The 25,321-nt window shown below is 45.7% G+C and overlaps 1 protein-coding gene across 8 annotated transcripts in view; it reads right to left on the bottom strand.

Moving 5' to 3' along the window:
* TLN2 (talin 2) overlaps positions 1–25,321 on the bottom strand; it is a 446,962-nt gene that overhangs the window by 343,306 nt on the left and 78,335 nt on the right. For 6 of the 8 annotated variants that reach the window (XM_082383207.1, XM_082383204.1, XM_082383210.1 and 3 more), the window contains exon 2: positions 19,148–19,237. The gene's annotated coding sequence lies outside the window, so the exon portion shown is untranslated. Of the gene's footprint in view, positions 1–11,075; positions 11,223–19,147; positions 19,238–25,321 lie in introns of those variants that run through there. The other 2 variants (XM_082383205.1, XM_082383206.1) reach the window with 2 other exon arrangements.

Genomic DNA, 25,321 nt, shown 5'->3' with positions numbered 1-25,321 from the left:
AGGGTATAAAAAATAAATAGCCTGTTTTAATGACCTCAAAGACATAGTCTTCTTAACATAAATCTCACAGGTCAGTGGGCGATGCTAGGGGCTGCTCCACTGTGACGAAAAAATGCAAACAAAATCATAAATGTACACAAGAGACATTAAGAAAAGCAAATTCAGGTTAGATAGAAGAACCAGAGCATTTACTTTAAAAACAAAAATCTAATTCTTACTTACATTTACAACAGGTATAAAATTCTACACTTTTAATTTCTCAATTAAGACACAAAGCTTAGGACATCCTTAGTTTCAAATAGCAAGTGAAAGGCCAACAGTTCTCGGGCATCAGCAGAGAGGGGCCAGGTGCTGTGGAATACAGAGAAGAAGCCACAAGCCATCACCAAAAGAAGAACTTATACCGACACCAGGATACCGGGATGCATTCCTTTTCTTACAATTTTCAACAATAAATGTATCTTCTCAATTGAGTAGCTTAAGGTTATAGTAAGCTGACTGTGGGGTCTCTTGGCATAAAACCATCCTCAGGAGAAAAAAAATCATATTGTAATGAGGCTCTTGCTATCCCTAAGTGACCCAAGGCTAGTTGAGTTCTGGGTGGCTGCAACTTCAGGACAGAACTCTGTGGAACCATTTACAAAGGTCATCAACCCAAAGATACAGCTGGACCTAGAAATAGATTTCTTCCCATCTAAGGAAGCAGGAACCATCAATTCATAGCAGGGCACTTCCAGAAGGAGCTGAGAAAAACACCAATAGGCATACAAGTCGCCCGGAGATGTTCTAAACGGCCATCCTAACAACCTAATTAAAGATCCACCCATGGAGCCTAATTTTCACCTCCATAGGTTTAATCTTCTTGAATCAAGTACTACAATCTCCAATAGAAAACCAAGTAACCCTCACTGTCGATGCCCAGATATTTTGGGAAGGGAGCAAGAGAGGAAACACAAGGGCACTAATACCATCCACACTCACAAGTACACCAGAAGCCCTCCATCCTCGATGGCACTCATTCACTCACCCCCCACACCGCCAATGAACTTTTACTGAATCCCTAGTATGCATCAGGTATGCCCTAGACAAAGGGGATGCAGCCACGAATAAAAGTAGGGTCTCATTTTTGTAAACAAAAATTCCAGCACACTGAGGCAAGTGCAATAATAGTCAGACACTAGGGGAAAATCATAGCCCAAAGGAGGAGCAAATCACCTCCATGTGAACAGCCAGAGGCTGCTTCACAGAACAGGGAAGAGAGGCAGGAATAATGAAAGTAGAGCACAAAGAATCTTTCTTCTTTGGCTACAGAACATAGTTCATTTTACAGGTTAAGTATATTTAAATGAAACAGTATGTGTGTGTATACTCGACAATAAAAGGCAAAACAACTAAAACTTAGTTATAATGCATAGAGGTGATTCACATAATTTTTAAAAATTAGATTATGCAAATCATAGCCCAATCCTCAAGAGGGAAGGCATTGGTAAACTGAAGACATAAATGTATAGAATCAATATTCCATCACCAGGAACAATCAAGCTGTGATCATATCACATGACCATACGGGAGCGGAGCTTCTCAAACCTTAATATGCACAAGCATCTCCTGGGGACCTTGTTAAACAGTAGGTTCTGATGCTGGAAGGTGGGGTGGAGCCTGAGAGTACGCATTTCTAATTAGCTCCCAGGTGATGCAGATGCGGCTGGACCCATGGCCCACTCCGAGCAGTGAGGGTGAGGAGGGTCAGTGATGCGCAGTCCTGATTGAGCATCCTAGACACACAGGGGACTCTTTAACAAGACAAATTCCAATCCTCATCTGAAACCTAGTGAGCCAGAATCTTAGGAGATGGGGTTCCCTGTTATTTCTCTCTAAGCTGTACATGTGGTTCTCAGGTACCACCAGACTTGTGAACCACAGTCATGTAGACCTTCTGAGAAGTAAGCCTCCCATATACCTCACCCCAGGAAATGGGGCAGTTCTCTCTGTACACAGATAACACCAGCAGCTGTGGAAGACATCCATAGGGATAGTCAGTCAGGAAGAGGAGGCCCAGCTAAGCTGGCCAGGCTGGTCAACTTGACCATGGTGATACCTGGAATCACAGCCTCCATGGGCTGACATCTGTGGTAGGATCTATCTTGACCCTTTTCATCCACTGTAATTGATTTCCAAAGCTAGTGCTTAGATCATTATCACCATCTGTTTAGCTTCATAAAACACACAAAAGAGGAAAAGGACTTTTTTTTTTAACCTAAAAATTATAGATAAGGGGTCATCCGTGATGAAAGACTGGAAAGAAGCCAAAAGACAAACATGCAATTAACCAGCCCGATGCCTCCAGACTCCAATCTTGAAAGGGCTCCCCAGCCACACACCCCCTCACTGCAAAGTACAATTTTGGTAATAAAAGGGATTAAGTGGAATGTGGTCCTTCAGGGCTTTCACACACAAAATGGCTTCTGGAAAAAGGAAAAGTAATAATAGTTTACCCTCTCCAGTGGAATAGGTGATAGAGCTGTGTCCGTCTGAAACCCCAGCATTTCATATTTCTCTACGTCCACTTTCTATTTAAGGAGGCACTTCAAATTCTGCTCCATGCATTCAGCCTCTTGCTCCCGATTTGTACCCATCTCATTAAAAGTTGTAAGCCCTGATCCCCTTCTCACCCTTACTTACCCTGGCAGAGGGCAGGAAAATTTTCAACTGGGAAGTCTCACTTTACCACTAAATGTAGGAAAGCCTCCTATGGGAATGGCATTTCCAAGACTGCTTCCATACCTTGACAATTGTAAATTGAAAACAACCTAAATGTCCATCAACAGATGAATGAATAAAGAAGATGTGGTATATACCTCACACCAGTCAGAATGGCCATCATTAAGTCTACAAATAACAAATACTAGAGAGCATGTGGAGAAAAGGGAACCGTCCTACACTGCTGCTGAGAATGTAAACTGGTGCAGCCACTATGGAAAACAGTACGGAGGTTCCTCAAAAAACTAAAAATAGACTTGCCCTATGATCCAGCAATCCCACTCCTGGGCATATATCCAGACAAAATGATAATCCAAAAAGATGCATGCACCCCTATATTCATAGCTGCACTATTCACAATAGCCAAGACATGCAAGCAACCTAAATGTCCATCAATATATGAAGGGATAAAGAAGATGTGGTACATATATACAATGGAATACTACTCAGCCATAAAAGAGAATGAAATAATGCCATTTGCAGCAACATGGATGGACCTAGAGATTATCACACCAAGTGAAGTAAGTCAGAAAGAGAAAGACAAATATTATATGATATCACTTATATGTGGAATCTAAAATATGACACAAATGAACTTATCTACAAAACAGAAACAGACTCACGGACACAGAGAACAGACTTCTGGTTGCCGGGGTCGGGGGGAGAAGTGGATTAGGAGTTTGGGGTTAGCAGATGCAAACTATTACATACAAAATGGATAAACAACAGGTCGTACTGTATAGCACAGGGAACTATATTCAATATCCCATGATAAACCATAATGGAAAAGAACATGGAAAATAATGTGTGTATATATATATATTTTTAAGACATGGTATATATATATATATATATATATATATATACACACACACACACACACACACACACATACATACATACAATGGAATACTACTCAGCCATGAAAAGGAAAGAAATTTGCCATTTGTGGCAACATAGATAGACTTGGAGGGCATTACGCTAATGAAATAAGTTAGACAGAAAAAGACAAATACTGTATGATATCACTTATATGTGGAATCTAAAAAATATAACAAACTAGTGAATAAAACAAAAAAGTAGACTCACAGATACAGAGAACAAACTAGTGGTTACCAGTGGTGGTGGAGGCAAGGTGCACTGCAGAGGTTGGGGGAAGGGTTATTACGCAATTATATGAAATCGTGTGCGTGAAACTTCGGAAAACTGTAAAGCACTACAGAATTTAAAGAATCTCTCATGCAATTAACAAAAAAAAAAAAAGGGAAGTGGTGTTGTCAGGGTCAACAAGCAGGCCATGTTCTGCTCCTCTCTACTTAATGCTCTGGGAAGAAATATCCAAAGCTCCCTCAACTATACGTGGATCACGTCACTCAAGGAAAAAGAAGGGGCGGGGGAAGGAGCAGCTTGTAATTCCTACCATGTGCCACATGCACTATGTTCATCTCTCTATTCTTGGGTCCTAAGAGGGTAATTGTATAAAGAAATGAATGACTAAATAAATGACTGGAAATAACAGGATGAACAACATCCTGTCCTCCAGGGCTTCCGTTTTCTAGCTGGGAGATGAGCCGGCACAGTATAATTCAAGTGCAGTGAAGGAAGTTCAGGCTCAGAAGCTCAGAGTTGCAGTTAGGAGGTGGTGAAGCCCACATCTGGACTCAGGTCTTCCAATTCCATGTTGCTGCGCTCTCCTTTACCCCATATTGCCTTCTTGGAAATAGATGTCAACAGCCTTACAGGAACAGAGAGGGAGGAGAGTCCAGCTGGGGGTGGGGTGACTGGGGAAGGCGTCAGGAGGGAGTGGCATCTGAGGCAGGCTCAGAGGAGCTGAGCTGCCTGAACGTCAGGGGCCCACATCACTCGTGCACCTACCTTTCTGCGAATCTGCTCATAATCTACTCACCACGTACCTGTATTGAATAAGCATGGGGGTGGGGGGATGGGGAGCAGTGGGAGACAGGGCAATGTCTTTTCAAATGTTTGTCTTTTTTCCTCTTCCTTTAAAAAAATTTTTTAATTCTTATCTGCTACGACTGGGAAGGAAGGGACAAAAGCCTAGGATAGGAAAGAAATATGGATTTTTTTCCCCCAACAAAAAGAATATGCAGTGGGGACAGTCAGAAGTCCTGAGAATTTTATCCTATCTGTAGAAGCATAACTCTTAAAATGGAGAATCATCCAGAAAAATCTCCTATGGTGCCTGAACCTCTGCCATGTAATGATTTTTCCTTCTTACGGGAATAAAGGTTAACAAAGTGCAGCCTTTTTTCTAAATAAGGTCACAAGGTCCTTTTCACAGTCAGATATCTGCTCTGAGAATTAACGTGTACAAATCCCCTGCTTGAATGGACATCTCCCTAATCCACTTCTGGAGAGGCTCATGCTTTTGTTTAAAACCCCCAAGACCCTGCCAGCTGAGGTCCAGCCATAAGCAGAGGCTGTAATTCAATTTTGCCAAGAGCCCGGGACCTCAGCCCTAGGGAGGGTCAGCACTGAATGAAGGCTCCAGGGCCAGGCACCCCCCCCGGCCACGCCCACCCCAGCTCTGAGGGAACACACCAGCTCAGGGGTCTCAGGACCCCCTGGGATAACTGAAGATGCTAAAAGCACTGAGGATAAAAGTGCCCGTGACACCTACTGGCTGGTCTGCTTCCCTCTGGCCTCCCACCATTTGTCCTCCTGGCAATAAAGGAATGGCAGCATCACCCTGACGGGGGTGGGCAGGGCTAATTCAGACAGATCTAAAAACAGCCTTCCTCACCAGCATCCTCTCTTCTTGTAGACAAGGAGGTTCAGTGCTGTTTCCTTACATTAGACTTCGCCCACCTTGTGATGGACCAGCTTATTACCTGGGAGAGTAAGAGGGGCGACGCTGGGTAGATTTGGGAGAAATTTTTGTAAGGTAAGCTTAGAACAGATTCACTCCTGACAGTAACATGCTCAAATTCATCCTACACTTGTTTAAAAACAAAAAACAAAAAACATACCAAGGGAGGATGGGAAGACAGTAACTTACTACACGATTATTATGGGCCAGGCGTGGGGACAGATGCTTCACCTGCATTACCTTGTTTAGTGCCCTTCTCACAGCAACCCTACCAGGTGGGTAGGTTACCAGCATTTTACAGGTGAGGAAAATGAAACTCAGGAGCTTTCTAACTGGCCTGCACTCACGCAGCCATTAGATGGTGAGGCAACGTTTGAACCCAGATCTGGGTGACAAGTGTCGGGCAGCGTGTCTCTGCCGTTTCTGTCACAAGTGAAGATTCTCAGATGAAAGTTTACTGTTTGCTGAGTTACCAGTGCTGCAGCTGGCCAACAGCTGCTCAGGAACCAGACTTCCCAGATCGTGATTTATACCCATTAACTGGCTCTCCAGCTACAAACATCCTAACCCAGTGTTCCAAAGAAGGCAGAAGGGAACACAGGCAAATGCAAGTAGTTATTTCCAGATTTCCAATCCTTCTTCCACCCCAACAGGAAGGCCGCACCAGCACTCTGAGTGCTCCAGTGTAACACAGTTAGAAGGTGGCCAGAACATCGTCCTGGGCTATTGCACTTTCCAAAGCACCACCTCAGATCACCTGCCAAGGGTCATCACAGACTTCAGAAGTGACAAAGTTCTCTGTGATTACAAGAATTCCACCATAACAGAAGGCAATTATTTGGGATAGATCAAAGCAAAATAAAACCTTATTTGCACATTTTCATTTATGAATTTCACAATTTTTGGAAATTTCACAATTTAGAATTTCAAAATTTCTGGAAGCAATGAAGGAAAATGTTTGGGAAAAATTACAAAAGGAAAGTTATATACTGAAGAATTAATTACTTTTAAAACAGAGATGGGACTTCCCTGGTGGTGCAGTGGTTAAGAATCCGCCTGCCAGTGCAGGGGACAGGGGTTTGAGCCCTGGTCCGGGAAAATCTCACATGTGGAGGAGCAACTGAGCCCGTGGGCCACAACTACTGAGCCTGTGCTCTAAAGCCCGTGAGCCACAACTACTGAGCACGCAAGCCACAACTACTGAAGCCCGCATGCCTAGAGCCTGTGCTCTGCAACAAAGAGAAGCCACAACAATGAGAAGCCTGTGCACCGAAGAGTAACCCCCGCTCGCCGCAACTAGAGAAAGCCTACGCGCAGCAACAAAGACCCAACGTGCCCAAAAATAAATAAATAAATAAATTTATTTAAAAAATGAAGTAAGATAAAAAAATAAAACAGAGGATATCTCCAGATAGCACGATTATGAGGGCAATTTTATTTTCTTTTACTGATCTGAATTTTCTAATGTATCTGTAATAGCACCAATTACTTACATAGTAAATAAAAGTTGAAAGATGCATTTGGATAACTTAGCTTGCTCATAAAATGGCAATGTGTTAGACATTTAGCCATTTATTGAAATATATACATATATACCAGAAATTAAAGGGAAAACAAATTCCCCACCAACACAGCTTTCCCCTACCCCAATTCTCAGAGGCTGGTTATTTATTTATTTCCCCCTCGTGAAATGAGGCTTCATCTACCTTGAAGTACATTCCCGAACAAGAACACAGGATACACTCTCAACTGATGATGGAGACCCCACTTTCTAGCAGAAAGGAGAAGTGAGGCTCCCGGTGTCATAAAGCTCCACGCACTACAGAATTAAAGCCAAGGGTGGCAATGACCCCAAAGTAATCTGACAGCCATCTGGAAGTCGGGCAGTTGGCAGCCGTGATCCATCTATTACAAGGCCACTGTTATCACTGTGTTGTCTTAGATTCTGGATTTGTCTACGTGGCATCCGTTCATCACAGGGTCAAGTACATTAACTATTTTCCTCTTTTCCATATTCTTGATGCTCTGGCATTTGGGGCTTTACAGTCCTCGGGGGAGACCACCCCTCCCAGGGCCGGCCGCTTCTTAGAAGACAGCGAAGTCTCAGCCAGGAGCATGGTTCATATACAAGCCAACCAATCCACAGTCTACATCCCCCCCGTCACTTCCTTTATCCAACTCTCACACACCAAGGGCCAGGTACCAGGAACCTAGAGACCACCCCTATTGCCCAAAGCCCACCAGGATTATTCAAACTAGCCAGTTTGAAACTGTTTACTCTGCCCTGCCTTGCTTTTCCTGTGGAAACCCCGATAAAGGCTCTGGCCAAGGCTTTCTCCTCCCTCCTGTCTTCTGCCTCCTGACTACCCTGATGCCTCCTATGTGGCATGGTCCCTCTTCTCAGGAAATTTACGTAACAAAAATCATCTTTCAATGGCCTTGGCCTCTCCATATCATCATGCCTCTGTAAGTTAGGACCCAGGAACAGAACAGCCATCCATCAACCCTGGGCAATGAGAAAAAGCCTCCAAGCAGAAACTAAAAACCATCGCTAAGCCCATCTGCTTGATTGAGGTCACGGAAGAGAGCAGTTCCTAGGAGCCAGAATCTACTGATACCACCTTGGTTACTGGGTACATCCTGGGTCCTTTCAGTCCTGCCTGAAGCCATGGTACTATCAGAACAGTGCAGAGACAGGGGTTCCTGAGGCAGACGGTCAAATGAGAGACGACATATCAGAGAGAGGGGAGCAACCCACGTACCCTAACAGGCTGTAGAGTAGCTAGTATTTGAAGTCAGCACAGAATTCCGAGTCACAAGGGGAAAAAGATAAAATGATGATACTTATCTACTACTTCTTAAGAGGGAAAGTTTATAATGTACTTCAGACATTTGCAAGAAAAACAGAATAGTTTCACCTGTAACTGGGGGAAACGTCAATTATTTAGCTAACTTGCTCATACTGAATTCCTCCTTCCTGGAAGATACCAAAGTAAATGAGGCACCACTGCTTTTTCAGCATATTAGTTTTAATTCGTTCTAGCTCTTCTCAAAACCTTACTCTTCCCATTTCCTGGACATCTTAGTCCTCGTCCATCAACCTCAGCTTCCCTTCCCATACTCTCCCCAACACCTATTCCCCAACACGACCACCACCAGACCACATTTATCTAGCATTTCAGTATCAGCCGCAGAGGACTCAGTGTGAAAAAGGTGATGCATACCTGGCCAAAGCCCCTTCCTCAAGCAAAAATTCCATAGGTAGAAAAGCAAATGACATCTATCAGTGTCTTTAAAACTTAAGAACATACACAACTCTAAGAAGTTTTTGCTGATACCAAGGCACAGGATAAGGAATTACATTATTAACATTCTTTTGGGGAAGATGGAATGTCTCCAAATCTAGTTGTCCTAAGGCTGCCTATAATTTTTACTTAAATTCAGGCATAAGCACAACCTCTGGGAATATATGGCCAGACATATTTATTTTTCCAACCAGCTGTCTCTGGGATGTGGTGAAAGCCTGCCGTCACAATTCCTCTGATGACATGGACAAATGTGTCCCAAGTCATGCAGAGATAACCCCACAAATAAGTTCAGGCATTACAACTACCCAGAACAAATCAAAACACTATTTGAGAAAAAAAATGAATCCACAAATCAGTTTAATCTTTATAACACTCCTTTTAAAAGAAAGGCCACATCCTTGAGGTCAGGGGCTGTGTCATACCCCTGTATATGTTCCCCCCAAATTTTAGCAGCATACTAGGTAGGAGAGTCAAGATGTACTGTTACTCATGAGTATTTGTGATCATTTATTATATTTCATTTTTAAAAGTACCTTTCCCCTATTTTTTATTTCATTTTACTGTCCCTAAAATAGATTGCATGTGGTCATGTTGTTTGCTTCCGAATAAGAAGTGGGAACAACAGTTCTAGGGGTCAGCAAGGTCAAGTGTCCAATATGAAACAGTTCATAAAGTACAAGTTTGAGAAGCTTAAATCAAGGTAATACTGGCCACAATCAAACTGAAAATGTCCAGAGCTCTAAACAGCACATCTTTCCCATATGGCAGCCTCCTGAGTCTTGAGAATCACATCTACAAAGGAATCCCATAATCCCATAACGGTCCAGGAGCAACCATCTAGGTCTTAGGAATCTCATAATCAGTCCGGGAGCTTTCACGCCCGATATGCAAACATCATGCAAGCTGACCAAACCCAAGCAGCTCAATGTCAGAAGAGAAGAGACTGTCAAAAGAGAAATGCAGTGACAGCAGCCTGGACAATCATCTTTTGCATTTAGAGAACTGGCAAGCACATGCAGAGAAGAGATTTCTCCACATCCTCATCTGTCTTTTCTTTTGCTAGATAATTAGGAGGCAGCCAGGACAGCCAGATGTAGTCAAAGGGACCTCAGTGTTCACAGGCTCTTGTACTTCTGTCTCCAGGGTAGACCTTACTCTTGCCACAAGGGCAGAGATGACGCTCTGTTCCTACCTCAGGCAAGTTGTTCCTCTCCGTGGGCTCTGAGGACATCAGCCCTTCCACCTACATTCAGGAGCACACCCTGAAGAGAACAAGGGTGCCCGCTTCAGGAAAGTCCCATGTACAAAAAGCACTTGCAAACCATACGTAACTTTAAAGGAGGAGGTGGTCCTCTTTAAATGCTCACCTCCTCTGCGACACGTAGATTAAGTTATACAAGCTCAACACCACATTAACCAAAGGGTCAAAGCTAAGGTCACCAGTGTGGGGACAAAATGACATCATGCACTTCCTGATGTGATACACCCAGAAAGATGCAAAACATCATTTATAAGCATTCTGACAGAAACTCATCCAATCATGAGGAATCTCCTAGTGAGGAATTATCATACAAATCCAAATTGCTAGGAAGTACTGGACATTTTTTAAGCATATAAGCCAATGTCATCAGAGACAAAAAAAGAAAAAAGGCAGAGGGACCATTCCCAGTTAAAGGGGATGACAGAGACGTGACAACTGAATACAATGTGCATGATCCTGGATTGAGTCCTAGGTCAGGGGAAGAATGGCTGTACAGGACGTTACTGTCATAAGTGGCAAAATTTGGGTATGAATTGTATATTCAATAATAGTAAGTCGATGTCATATGTCCTGTTTTTACTAATTAAACTGTAATTACAAGGAGGAATGTCCTTGTTCTTAGGAAAGACATGCTGAAGCTATTTAGGGGTCAAGTGGCATGATGTGTGTAACTTCCAAATGGTTCAAAAAAGATAATATGCAATGGAGAACGATAAAGCAAATGTGGCAAAATATTCATAATTGATGAATTAAGCTTAGGCTATATAGGAGTTCTTTGTATTCCGGCAACTTTTCTGTATGTTCGAGATTATTTTAAAATAAAGTCTTTTAAAACGAATTCAAATTCAACTTGCAAAGCATTTGCACAGTAACATCGGCTGAATAAGGCAAGGCCCCCACTGCATAGTAAACTCACCTGTCACCATCTACTCACCCACAGACCCAGGTGACCGTGCCCCTCTTCCACCTCCAAGTCAACACCTGGCCGAGCTCAGCCCTTCAGATTCATCTCCCAGGAATCAGAAATTGAGACACACAAACTGAGCCAGGAAGCTGTGAGGCGCTGAGCAGAACAGAGGGAAGCTTCAGGTATGAGGTCTCCATAGGAAGTGTGGACAGAGGAGCAGATCTGGTCTGTGATAAGGAGGAATATGGTGGCCCTGGACAGAAACATCCCAGAGCAGCTTCTCAGAGCATGAACGAGTGCATTGGTGGGTACCTCTCAGGCACGCACCAAGTCCTCAGTAAAGGTTGGCGGCAGCCAGCAGCCGTATTGAACAGCTCCACAGACCGCACCTGCTTCATTTTAGCCACCTCACCTGTGTCTCTGTTCCTTGGCACAGAAGCCTTGACAAGAACAGACTACCAACACAACGGGATTAAGAGTCCCCACGAACTCCTACCCACAAAGGTAACATGGAGAGCATAGCCACCCACCCCTTGCTCCCATGCGCTGCCCCGTTTCCCCATAGGAAACGGTGGCTCCTTCTGTTCTCCTCATGCCCACCGCCTCTTATCCAGGGACAGACTGCCTGCAGTGAAGATTACAGCCTGTGACAGAGACCACTCAACCTCTGCCAGGCATAATGCAATGTGGCAAACGGCGGGAAGGAAAAGACTCGGGCCCTGACCAGTCAGGAAACCTGGATCCTTGGGCTGACTTGTGCCACTAACCTCCACGCAAACCTGATAAATTACCACACTCGTCTGACCTGTGTGTAGATAGAATAATGGTACCCAAAGTTGTCTATGTCCTCATCTCCAGAACCTATGCATATGCTACATTACATGGTAAAATGGACTTTGCATGTGGGATTAATTTAAGGATCTCGAGATGGAGAGTTTGCCTGGATTATCCAGGTGGGTCCAATGGAAAAAAAAAAAGGTCCTTAAAAGCAGAGAACCTTTCCCAGCTGTGGTCAGAGGGAGATGACAATGTAGCTGGATTTGAAGACGGAGGAAACCAGCCAAGGAAAGCGGGTGGCCTCTAGAACCTGGAAAAGGCAAAGAGATGGATTCTCCTCCAGAGCCCCCAGAAGGAACACAGCCCTTGATTCTAGTTCCCTGAGCCTCATATCAGGCTTCTTATCTACAGAATCATAAGATAAAACAGATTTATGGTATTTTAAGTCACTGTGTTTGCGGTCATTTGTGTCAGTGGCAATAGAAAACTAATTCAGACCTTATTTCCCTCATCTGGAAATGAGTGGGTTTTCATCCTTTCTGAGAAGTGGGATTAGTGGAGCCTACGGTCCACCTCTTAAACTCCTAGAAGCCCCTGGGGCACCCCCTGGAAAAAGCTTGGCCCTGGACCATGAGATCTCTAAAGGTAAGTAATTCACAAAACCAACGACCTCCATGTCAGACTGAACTCATTTAGTATCATCCGCCCTTGTTTTGGACAGTACTTTGCCACCACAGCTCTTTCTTTTTTTAGTAATAAAAATGTCTCCCGAGTTACTAAGTAATTGGCAAACCCCAGTGATCCAGAATACCAGCATCTACATCACATCCACTTCATCAGTGAAGGCTCCTCCAGCAACCACGCCCACCCCGGAGGGCTTTCGCGCTGCCTCGGATCCAGCAGTGAGGTCACCACGGCCCCCTTCCAGATTTCTGAGTCATGCTCACCACTGCAGGTCCAAGCAGCAGCAGGTGGATTGTGACCTCAAGGCAGCAAAGCCCAAACCCAGCCCTGGAAATTCAGCTGCTGCACAAGGATCACCCCCCCTGCCCTCCTCCCTAACATCTTCCCCACGCAACTGCCCCTTCCATCTCCTGGGAGCCATGCAGCTGGCCGAAGGACACACCGCCGCCAAGTGTGATCCATGGGTGCAGTGATGCGCTCCAGCTACATCATGGGAGCTACTTAACTGACTGCCTCTGCTCTCAGGAGGACGTGTGAGGGTATTTTGTTTACCACTGAAATATTTCCATTGAAAAAAACATCTGGGGAAAACAGCTACTGTCCTAACTATGATTCAGTCTCACTAGTAAGGCCCGTGCCGAGGCTCGTGGCTGTTAAGATGGTAGGTTTTTGAGCAGAGACTATTTGGAGCTTCCACTTCTTCCTTCTATCAACAGCTGGAGAGTGTGTGTGCCCCGTGCAAGTGCAGTTCCAGGGGCAAGAGGTCAAAGCCAACCAAGACAGACAGACCCAGGAGAAAAGAGCTGTCATTCCTTTTGACGATCTTCGTTGCATCTACTCAAAACTGAAGCCCACCAGGTGGGCTGCCCAGGAGAGCTATCCAGAGGTAGAGAGCGTCACCTCTAAAGCAAAGAGCATTTAGGTACCAGGGACTTGTACTGGAAATGGCTCTGGCCCAAAAGGGAGTCTGTCCTAAGCATCAGGGTGCAGGAATCAGCTAGACAGGGTGCCGGCTGCTATACAAAAGGAAGAAGCCTGTTCTAGGGTGGGAAGACCAGCAAAGCTCACCTACAGGGAATTTTATCAGCCTTTTATCATCCTGTCATCATCCACTCCTGTTAAATACAAGATCTGCCACAGATGCCTGCTGAATGACAAAGAGGAACCATGACTGGGTTGGAGAAATGTGCCCCTGAAATGTCACAGAGCAATTCTGGGTGCCTGGGAGACCCCGGCTGCAGACAGCCCGGCATGGCCGTCGACAGTAAGAGTGCCAAGGAGCTTCCCTCTGAGCAGGAACAGAGGTGGGGAACTGGAGAAGGAAGTGAGGCCACAGCTGCCTGGGCAGCAAGAAGCCACCTCCAGCCTGACCCACATCTTCCCTCTCCCACGTGCTTGAACACATGCTCCTGAGCCATCTATCAACACTCGGCACCACTGGGCATAATCAAGAATGGGAGGGATGCAGAGAAAAGGAGCCCGCGGAGAGGACAGGGTAAGTCCAGAGACGAGGCCTCGGAGGCTGAAACCCAGAACCAGAGAGGACATCCTGGCAACCCCTGCTAGTTAAGACTTTGTTTGAAGCCCTATGAACTCCCCAGACCTGCCATGGCCATATTTTTTTGGAGTCTTCTATATATTTAGCTTTCAAAATGACAAAAATTTAAGATTAACAACATTCTGTACTAGTGACAGCCCTTAGGTCATTGGGAACCTAAGTATATCATCTTCTTAAAAGGTGAATTTTTATGCTTGGTTTTCTCTATTGCTTCTCTGTTACCTCAGAAGCTCATTTACTTGAAAGACATATGGTGCCCAGAAACGTCAAGTACAAATTGTTTGAGGCAGGACTGGGACTTGTGACTCCAAATCTTAACTTGTTTAAAATAAACTGCCAGCTTCCTGGGTTCAAATAAATAAATAAATAAATAAATAAAGGTGAATTTTTAAAGGTGCATATCTTCTGACCTCAAAATTCTACAGAAGTGCCCATATGGTCTATAAATAAATGTTACAAAAATGCTCATTGCGATATTACCCAAAAGAAAAAAAGTGGGGAGAGGGCGGGTAGGAAGCCCAGCCAGCAACAGGAGGATGAAAGGTCATACAACTTAACTCTTCATGTAAAAAGTATGTAACAATTAACAGAAAGAAATAATATGCGGTCTTTCAATATGGGATAGATTTCTTTTTAGCAGGGGATCAATTGTCCACGATGTTAGTTTTTAAAATACATTACACAGAACATTATTACACGATACTAATTTTGTTTTTAAAAAATATGCTTTCTCACACACAAAGGGTCATGAGTACATTATAGAGAGTCCTGCTACCACCTTGAAAATATTGTCCCTTCTCACAAAAACTAAACGATGTCAACAGTATCCTTTACTGTTCTTAAACCAGGTAAGAGCTCTGTCTGTGAGGAGGGAAAAGGTGTAAAAACTGCCAAATCCCCAGTCAGTCATTCCTTTAATTAGAAACCTTGCTTTTTAGGCTTCTCTTTTTGTAATAAAGAGAAACATGCCTCTGAGGGTCCCAAGTGAGGAAAAGGGTTGGGATCGGATGTCACCATGGACCCACAATTTCAGACAAGGTAATACAATGGATTAGAACATCCCGGTTTGCTGGGTAGGGGTACTCAGCCATAGGCTGCAGGCAAAATCCTTCTGTGCCCCCCAACCCCAAGTGCCCTGTGAGCAATAGTGGCTCTAAGGCTGGGATGTTTTGAATGACAGGGATTGACAGACTCCTGCATTGAAGCAGAGGCAAGAAGCAAGGATGGCAAATCACAAAGTATCCGAATACTGTTTATCCCTGCATTTGAAGCAGGGAGGGGCCTGCATCTCCATCCCCTAGCATCCTAAAATTTGTCACATTGTACCAGATGTACTTTAAAAAGAAAAATTCACAATCAGGGGAGACAGTCCCAAGTCTGGTAACCCTATAGCATGAAACACAGGCCCAAAAGGCTGGACACTTTGACTGGCAAAGACTCTGTGGGGGAAGCTACTCTCTTCCCTTCTTATACATCTTTTCCTTTTCTTCTTTAATATCAACAGGTTGCAAAGTTAGTCTTGTAACGTTGTATCTCTTTAAAATATATTTTTACTTTACAAACAAAAGCTGTTACAGGAGAGTACTTTTTTAAGACACACATTCAGCCTCTTCCACCCCGTTTGCTCTCTCCCATTACTGAAAACAATTGGAGACCCCAGAGAGGAGGCCTTCTGAAGTCCACAAAAGGCAAGGAAACACCTACCGTTGTGTTTACCTGCGAAGGCCTATAATTACCAGAGACCCATTTGACCACTGTTATCACCACCCTGTTTGCTCAGGGATTCATCAGCAGTACTTATTAAGTCACTGCTCTTCTGATACACTGGCTTTAGATAAGCCAATGGAAGAAGGAAATTACACTGTTGGGTTCATTTAACAAACGTTTATTGAGCCCAAGGCTGAGCGCTGGGCCCCAGGATACAGGCTGGATGAAGCATAATCCCTGTGCTCAAGGGGCTCATTTTTACAGACCAAGAAATTGGCTTCAGACATGGGCAAAGAGCTCAACTGGAGGGAATGCAGCCAGACACAGGGGGAAAGGGGCACTTCAGCCAGTCCTTGAAGACAGAATGGCCAGGATGAGGTTCACAGTGCTCCAAGAACATCATATCTAAAACCATTCTCCCTGCCAAGTAAAAGTCACCTCCTTCCTTTCACTGTTGAGGAATCAGGCCCAGAAAACAGAACCCACTAGACACTGGTGCCTGTATGAGTAACTGAGGCCCAGGTAAACATATAGGGGCACAAGTTTACTCACTACGGATCTGGGAGGTGAATCCAGTTCCCACCAGCTCCAGATCCTTAACTCTGGATGCAAAAGCCTAAAGAAGTGAAAAGGCGCTGCTTTTAAGATCCAATTCCATGTTTCCATGGGTGGGCCCACCCTACCACTCCAGTGGGGAGGGATGCGCACGGGCTTAGTAACACAGAGTTTGCAACACACGCCTAATAGTACGGTTCCTGCGTTGCCTAAAACGTGAGAATCAGAGTGCACACCTTGCCTCGGAAGCCTAGTTATATGGATTCAAATTAATTCTGCATTTGGTGAGTGGCTCAGTATATACATGCACTCAGCATATATATGAAACTACAATCAAGGAACCTAATTCAAAACTTAAAACCCATAAAGCTCTAGAATTGTGTATCTGATACAGAGTAGACAAAATAACCCTGAGCAGAACAAGGTTATTTGGAAATGGTCAGATACAGGAATCCCATAAAGTGGCCAGAAAATGGTCTTCAAAAACAATGCCATCAACCTGACTACTCCTCACCTTCTGCCTCCAGCTGTGAACCACCAAGGACTAAGTTGTAGCCCTGACTCTCGGGGTCACAGGCAGCCATTGCAGGGCCCCTAGAGACCTGTCCCCAGGGAGGCTGGGAGAAGCCAGCGAGGGTGGGGCGAAAAGTCGGCCTCCAAAATGTACCCTTCTCTTCCCTGTTCATTTCTGCCCCACATTGGCCAAGCTCCTCCTCTAACTCAAGGGAAGAAAGTGCTACAGAAGCAATACTTTAAAGATGACAACACAGGGAAGCACCATACCCAGGGGTATGATGAGGGCAAGACGGAAGAAAAGTAACACAAATAATCAGCAAACCATTCTTGCCACCAGTAGTAAAATCCTTTCTAGTCATGATCCAGGTGGTAAAAGCAAGAGGAGAAAAGGCCCTGCCCAAAGGCCGACAGACCAGGCCGGATCCTGAGCCTACTTGCTGTGTGACCCCAGGCAAGTTCGTCACCCCTGACCTCAATCCTGTCCTCTGTAAAAAGGTGACTACCTGCCTCGTGAGCCATCGGGAAGGTTAAAGGCACCAGACCATGTGCCAAGTGCTTTGCCCAAAACCTAGTATATCGTAAGTGCTCCATAAATGGCCACTAGAACTATTAACTAGTGGAGAATCAATCTGGCTCCTTGTAAAAACTAAACATGACTTCCGAAAGGCTTGACTGCGGCAGTACAGCAGTGCTGAGCCGGCAACACCACACCGGCATCTCGAGAGAACACCCCAGGGGCCAATTCACCAGCTGGACTCAAGACGCCCCCTCTGGCAGCAGTGCCCTAAGCCCCCCTGCCAGCCCCTCGAACCCTCGCTCTGCCTGCTCTTTCTGTGGTCAGTTCTCTGCTTCCAATATAGTCTTGCTTCTCAACAACCCACTTAAAGTGCCACATTAGCCCAGCTGAGGCAGTCTGCTCTTAAAAACAAGAAACAGCCTCAGTATTTTCAGAAATGCTGACTTCAAAACAGGCACACTGCGGAGACCTCACAGGATTCCACCTCAAGAATCTGAAAAGCATCGTATTTAAGGGAGGATTTCATTGACAACACCGCAACACACAATAACAAGGTACGAGCTCACAGACGCTGGGGAGGGTAACAGGCTCCCATACTCTCTGGTCGGGCTCGTATTTCAAACCACTCAGCCTCCCACGGCTGAGGGAGACAGACGTACCAGACAAACTCCCGCCGGGTCTCTGGGGGCTCTACAGGCACACACCTCAGGCAGTTCGCCAAGAGTCACACTCGAGGACAAGTCTCATGGGCATCGGGATCCTTAGACCTTACTTCTCCAAGTGTGAGCTACAAACCAGCAGCTTCGGCATCAACCTGGACCTTGACAGAAGCACAGGCTCGCAGGCCCCACCCAGACCTACCCCATCAGGGTCTGCAGTTTAACTAGATCCCCAGGTGCCAGTGCTTGAGAGTATTTAGAACAAAGCAGTCTACCCAGACAGCACTGTGATCACTTACTTAGGTTTTCACTTGGTCTTTTTCTTTCTTCATGGAAGTTCCATGAGAGCACAGACTGTGCCAGCCTTAGCCACCGGCACATAGTAGATAATCAATATTTGTTGAATGAATGAACGGATGAATGGGTGGTCTACCAAGTGATTGAAGAGGCCTATCCTGTGTTAAGTGCAAAGAAAGGTGCAAGCAAGGGCCTGAGAGAGAAAGAGACAGAACGCCTGGGGGTGGGGAGAAGGAGTCTATAACGAGGTGGTCAGAGGAGGCCTCTCTAAAAGGGGTTTGCAGACTTCCCCGGTGGCCTAGTGGTAAGGATTCCGGGCTTTCACTGTGGTGGCCCAGGTTCAATCCCTGGTCGGGGAAGATCCCGCAAGCCGCATGGTGCAGCCAAAAAAATAAATAAAAAATAAAATAAAAGGGGTTCGCACCAGGGGTGGTGTGAGGCTCAGGTGTGATGGATGAGGAGACACACCCTGGGGAAGAGGATGTCAGCCGCGCAGTTCAGCACCTGCACTTGCCACCATAAAGAGTTTCGGCCTGTAAGCCAGCGGGGATAGAGAATCAAGACTGGTAAGTTGGGCTCTGGTGGTGGAACAAAGCAGCTCTCAGGAAGCAGATTCAGAAGGCCCCCGACCATATGACCGTTGGGGCAGAAAGGCTGTGTCTGGAGTCACAGCTGCCATCTCTAAGGCTCCTGAAGGTGGGCGTGCCAAAGGAGGTCTGCAGAGGGAGGTGGTCCATCAGCTAGACTTTGTTCCCTAGCCACTACCCCTCCAGCCCTCGGATTCCAAAGTTGAAACATGGAGATTACTCACTGTTTTCGCCAAGTCGATCCAGGAACTTGCGGGCAGCCGAACATCCAAGGGTCCGGGAGCCCAGTCCAGATGTTACCCTGCAGCAGCGCACTGGCAAAAAAAGAGGCAAATGACACGAGTCAGTGCAGGCGGCCACGTGAGCAGGGAAGCAACATTGTCCCAGCATTGAATGACACCGACGGGCTTCAGATTCTAAAGCGAGCAGAAAAGGAAAACGCCACGCAGAGCCAGTGGTCTCAGAGCACTGTGTATTGACACAGATGGCAACTCCTCTGCCCACAATGTCGGGAGAAGCACCATGTCACCAGCAGCAGCTCCAGAACAGCCTCTCTGCAAATCCCCCAGTGTGGAGTCCAGACGTACGGCTGCAAAGCGCCCTTGGAGATAATCAGGCCCAACCCCTCCCTTTACAGATGAGAAAAGCCAAGACTCAGAAAAGACAGGCCTTGTCCAAAATCAGCAGCGTGTAATGGCGAGTCCAGGAAAGGAATGCCAGAATCAAGTCTATAAAGAGCTTAAGTTTACCTGTAAATTACCTTCCTTCAAGAAACTCAGGTTCTAAATAAATGTTATTCTTATTCATTCTGGCTCTTAACAGAGGAGAAGAGACAAATCTTAATCGTTCCCCTAGTTCTCTCTCCTTAATCCCCAAGGACTTTGAACAGCCAAACTGAAACTCCTGGTTTTCTTCAAAGACAAAAGAAAAAGAGAGAGAGAAAGAAAAAAACCTCAGGACTGTTCACATTTGAGTACAAGAAGAAAAATCTACAAACTGTGGAGAAAAACCTCAAGACCTAAAAATTCTGAATTTATGAGACATAAACAGCACAGAACCAAAACAAAAGCACCTTTTCCATACATCAGGTTTACAGACCCAAGAGACCAGAACCCTCCAGGGAAATGCCTGGGGAACCACAAGAAGTGGTACATTTCAAAGATGAGGGGGGCTAAGACTTGTCATTGGTCATTTTGTTAAAATGAAATGGATGATCAAGATGCTGAGTCTTTAGAAAATGACCCTTCTGGTTATTATTTTTTTTTAATGAATCGTCATCTAATTATATATTTAACCCATAATCATGTAAATAGTTACCTCTTCCCCTGGGGTTCTAGTTCCAGCTGACCCTGACAAATCAATGCAACCTTGGTCAGATCACACCTAACCTTGCACGTCTTCCATCAACTCATCCATGAAAAGAGCAGAGATGGAATAAGACTCAACTCTTCAGCTAGAGAATTCCGAAATTCCCATACATTGCTGGAACAAGCTGAAAGTACCTCCCGTTAAGTCAGCTTATACAAAGCGTAATTACTCGCCTACTTTGAAGAAGTGAATGTCAGTCATGATAAATTTAAATTGCCATCTCTTAGGAAGTAACTACAAAGTTGGTGTAACAATAGTCATATTCTGTTTCTAGGGAGTTTCCTTCAGCAGTGACAAATCTGCCCCCACCCGTGCTAAATGGGTATTTGGATCTGTTTCCCCAAAGGTCCATTATTATTTATAAGGGGGAAAAGTTAGGGTTTCTTTTGCATGAAGTGGAATTTAGGCAGTGAGGTCATTTGTTTTGAAACTACAGCAACCATTCCAGTTTTTTTCCCCCGTTTTAGCATTTCAGTTACTCTGGGTCAAGAGTAAAAGATGCAGATTTCAGAGAAAATGCAAAGCCTGCTAGGCCACCCACAGAATGGTCAAGGATTCTGCCCCGGACAGTCCAGGGCACAACTTTCCCTTTCCAAAGTTAGGCATGCTCACAGGTAAAAAGCCAGCGCAGACTTGCACACAAGCGGACTCACACACATTTCAAGGAATTTAACAGTCCCAGGATTCATTTTAAAAAATAAACAAAAAAACACAACCTACCATATTGGCCACATTTTTCCTTATCCTTACAGGGAAGGAGGGTCCATAAACCCCTCTGGAAATATGATGGACCCTCTCCCCCAGAAGAACATACTAGATTCAGTTTCAGAGGGTTCAGAGTCCCCTGAAATCTCTCCGTACCTCTGGTTAAGGACCCCGGCTTAATTAATATAAGGAGTCCCTTTTTATCTTTCTCTCTGAACTTTCTACAAGCCCTTGGTGAAGAGGGTCGTGAGTGGCAATGCCATTTACAAAGAGATACACAAGGGCAAGGACCAGCGAGAAAATTGGCTTCATGTAGCTCTTATGGTGGAGAGTATGACTCTGCAGCCAGCAATGTTAATAACTGTTCTAGAGCCCCAGGCTGCGCCTGGGAGCCTTCGCCAGTTTCAACAGGGACCTTTCCCAAAGCTGTGTTTGTGCTTGGTACTCAGCTTTTCAAAACGAAAAAGATATCAAACATCTGCATTGTTTAGGAACGCATACATAGGTACCAAGGCTCAGTTAAAATGAAAAATTGAGATGCTTATCACAAACTCTGAGGCGATGGGGGAGCGTCTAAGACATTTAAGATATTCGTAATGTTGATTTCTTAGCCTGGTTGTTCGTTTCCCAGATGTTCAAACTATTCCCATACGTTTCACATATTCTTCTCTATGTATGTCACAGAGTAAAGCAATCTTCCTTACAGAGAGATTCAGGTCAGTGACAAGGACCTCCAGGACTTGTCATCTCAGACCCAGCTCAAGACAGCAGTGAAACTGTGCAGCGAGCCCAGTGCTTGTCTGAGGGTGGGGCCTGCCTGCCAGGGAATAGTTACCAGCTCTGGCCCCTGGGGCACCATCTATAAATACATCTTGTTTTCAAAAAAAAAAAAAAAAAAAGTCCACGCCCTGGGAGAGCCCTGTGAGGCCGCACTGACCTCCAACGCTGCCCGTCACTCTGGGAAAAGCTGGTGTTGGGTTTCTGCGAACTCATTGGTCTTTCCTCTTCCATGCTTGGCAGGCCTATTTCCTGGGGCACATTCTGTTACGGTGAACAATCTCAGTAAGTCTTCCTGAACTGCTGAGAAAGAAGCGAAGCCCAGACACGTGTGCAGAACTCAGAGGAACGTCTGGCCACCTCCTTCCTCAGCTGGATACAGAGGCCCGGGTGCCTCACATCTTCTCCTTCAGGTGCCTCATTACTCTACCCTCCTTGTGAGAACTCTGCTCATTCAGTGAGCGGTCAAGACATCCACTGGCCACAAAAAGAGGTGGACAGCGTATGCAGCCATGAGCAGTGCATCTCAGGTCCTAGCCCTTCCCACACACTTACCAATACCATCTTGACCAAATAAGGAAAGTATGCTCCTTGCCTAATAACTTGAGCAAGAGCATGCCATTCCAAAAAGACCCTTTTCTGAGGTAATCTTACTAGCAGACAAAGCTATCATTTTTTAGTTACAACCGCCAAACATTGACACCAGGACATCAAACAACATTTTAACCCGGTTTGGGAGAGCCTGCACCCGTACACCGTGCAGGACGGACTCACAGTAGCACGTGCCTAAGAAAGGAAATACTGTAGTCCCTCATCTCTTGCTATGTCTCTTCTGCTCCTCCCCTACTAGCTCAAGTCTGCAATTTAAAAAGTGTGTGTGTAAATATGCACACGAGGACACACATGCATGCAAGCCCAACATTCTTGATAGACTCAAAACAACAGCTTACAGGGAAACTATCGCCCGGCGCTCAGGAAAAGTAAAGGCCAGCCAATTCCAGAAAAACAAAGGGTTTCAGCAACTAAAATGGGAACAAAATGATCTCATGCCCCTTTCCCACTGAGCCTGTGCCTAAGTGGGATCCTTCTCAAACCTGAAGTGCTCACTCACAGAGTCACTGTTTCCACCCTAGGGGAACCCATGGGAGGATGGCCGAGCCAGGAAACAGATTCCAGAGGTAGCTTTTTGATGTTTAACCCAGACAACCTGCAGACGGGGTCTCCTCAGCCAAGGAGGGGGCTGGAGCGCTCAGTGAGGCTCGAGACCTTATCCTCGGGGCATTAGTCACTACGTCCAACAGCTAGTTCCTTTAAATCAAGGGCCTGGGCCAGGAATGACAGTGGACCCTCCAATAACAGGCTGGCATCTCTGGGGCCCTAGAGTGGGCTTACACTTTAAGTCCTCATGATTCTCTCACGCCTTGGAGAACACAGGCAGGAAAAGACCACACTCGCGGGCCCCCTGCTGCCTCCCCCGCCATTATCACACCTGCTGCCCAGGCAGGAGTGGCATGCAGACTAAAAGGGACGGGTGAAAAGCGTGAGCGTGCTCTGGATTTACTACACACCAAGGCACTGTGCTAAGTGCTGGGAGAGGAAGAGAAGGAGGTGGTACCTTTTAAAGTCAAAAAGTTCTGCAGATGCCCCCCACCCCCAAATACACCAGAGTTGTACTTCTGGTTCCCTTGGAGAGAGGAAATATCAAGACATAAGTGCTCTTAAATCAATTTTTAATTCAACCCAAGAGCCCCTACGTGCATTTTAAAACACCAAAGAATAATTCCAAGGCATCATTAATTTATTCTATAGGCAAATACTTGACACATAAGGATTAAGGATCCCTTGAATAACTTCCACAACACAATAAGATAGCCTGTGTTCTGCTTTAAAGTGGTGCTGGGGTAAGGGTTGGGACGGAGTAAAAAAACCACCAAAAAAACATCCCCAAACATCTGCCATACTTAGAGACTATGCTGTTTGGAAGAAACTTTAGGTCACATGTGAAGGCAGGAACTCTTTTTGGAACCAGCCATAACCGGCATCGCCACCCACAGCTGGGTGGTCTTCTCCAGCGCACAGCCCCCAACCTGCGCCCCGTGCACAGCCCTCCTGCAGTTCCCTCTGCAGGGACCCCACCCCTGCACTTTGTATTGGGTTCCAGATCATCTCATCTCTGGTCTGTCTTGACCTGGAGCTCCATGAGCGCATGGGCTGCCCTCTCCTGCTGGCACCCCTAGCACCTTGCACAGGGCACCCAGTAGATTAATAGTAAGGAACCTGAGGGAAGAGGGAGAAAGATGATGTGTTAGAGAGGCCTCTTGTAGGTAACTAAGATAAACAATAATAGAGTTTGGGGAGGAGGACGGGTATGAGTGGACCGTTCTCTCTGAGTCCAGCATAACTCAGTCATTTCACATTCGAGTTTGAAAACTCAGGACTATAATAAAGACACAAGAAAAAACATTTGATAGTCTTCCCAGAGGCCCAGCCCACGTGAGCAGCCCGGCTTCCCCATCAATCAGTCTGACAGCAGCGGAGAGAACTAGACGGGAAGGCTCTCATTGTCCACTTCCTCGTGCCCTCCTGCCCTGCTTGCAGAGCTGCTTTTCCACCTTTCTCCCTTCTCTCCTGCGCTTCAAGTTCTCCACTGATTCCAGGATGCACTTCAAATCTCTCACCCTGGAAAGAGGTCCCACACACGCAGACCCCTTGACTCAGGTGCCGCCCAGAGACACCCCCAGCCCTGGAGCCACAAACCAGTGCCGAGAGTGCGTCTGGGGTCTGAGATTCTCCTCACCCCAACACATCCTGCCTTCTACTCACCCACTTTGGGGTCTGTCCCCAAGCCATTCCTTCCAGGAAAGCCCAATCCCCTCGTCCGATATCAATCTACCTCCCCCCAAAACCTAATCACATGTCCCCAAGCCTCCAAGATGACCCCCCTGAGCCTCCCAATCAAAATTAGTCTTTCCTTCCCCGTACATGCCAGAGGCTGTTGTCCCGCTGTGAGACACCTCATAACCAGAGGGTTACCTTCTGTGTACCTTTCACACCCCCTCGACCAAGTTCCTGGCAGGCAAGAATGCTAGGTAGGGAACAAAGATAAAGGTGATGCAAACAGTGAAGACTCTTGGCAAACAGTCAAGACTCGGATATCTATGAAACGCCATATATGCCTTAGTGTTAAGGATTCTTGTGGGTTTCAGGATGCCAATTCTAGAATCAAACCAAGCACACAAACAGCCTGAACGAGGGTCTTGGGGGTTGTTTGGGCATACTCCAGTAACTCAACTACTCAATCACATTAGGCCATAAGTTTAGGCTCTATTTCCCAAAGGGCCAAACAACTAGACTTCCTCAGCAAACTCAAGTGTCTGTTCCTCTGGGACCTACCAAAAAAGCCTGCCACTTCGAAATGCACAGGCCAACTGTTATTTATAAAGGACACATCTTCTCGATAAGTAGCATTATTAAAGGAACTGAATTTATAAACTCACTCTCAGGGCATAGATTTCTTTTGAGACAGATCAACCCACACGCTTTTTCTT

The sequence above is a fragment of the Balaenoptera borealis genome (genome assembly GCF_965194805.1).
Source record: "Balaenoptera borealis genome assembly, chromosome: 3".
Classification (NCBI taxonomy): Eukaryota; Metazoa; Chordata; class Mammalia; order Artiodactyla; family Balaenopteridae; genus Balaenoptera; species Balaenoptera borealis.
The sequence above is the reverse complement of the archived record's forward strand: the minus strand, read 5'-3'. Positions and strand labels throughout refer to the sequence as shown.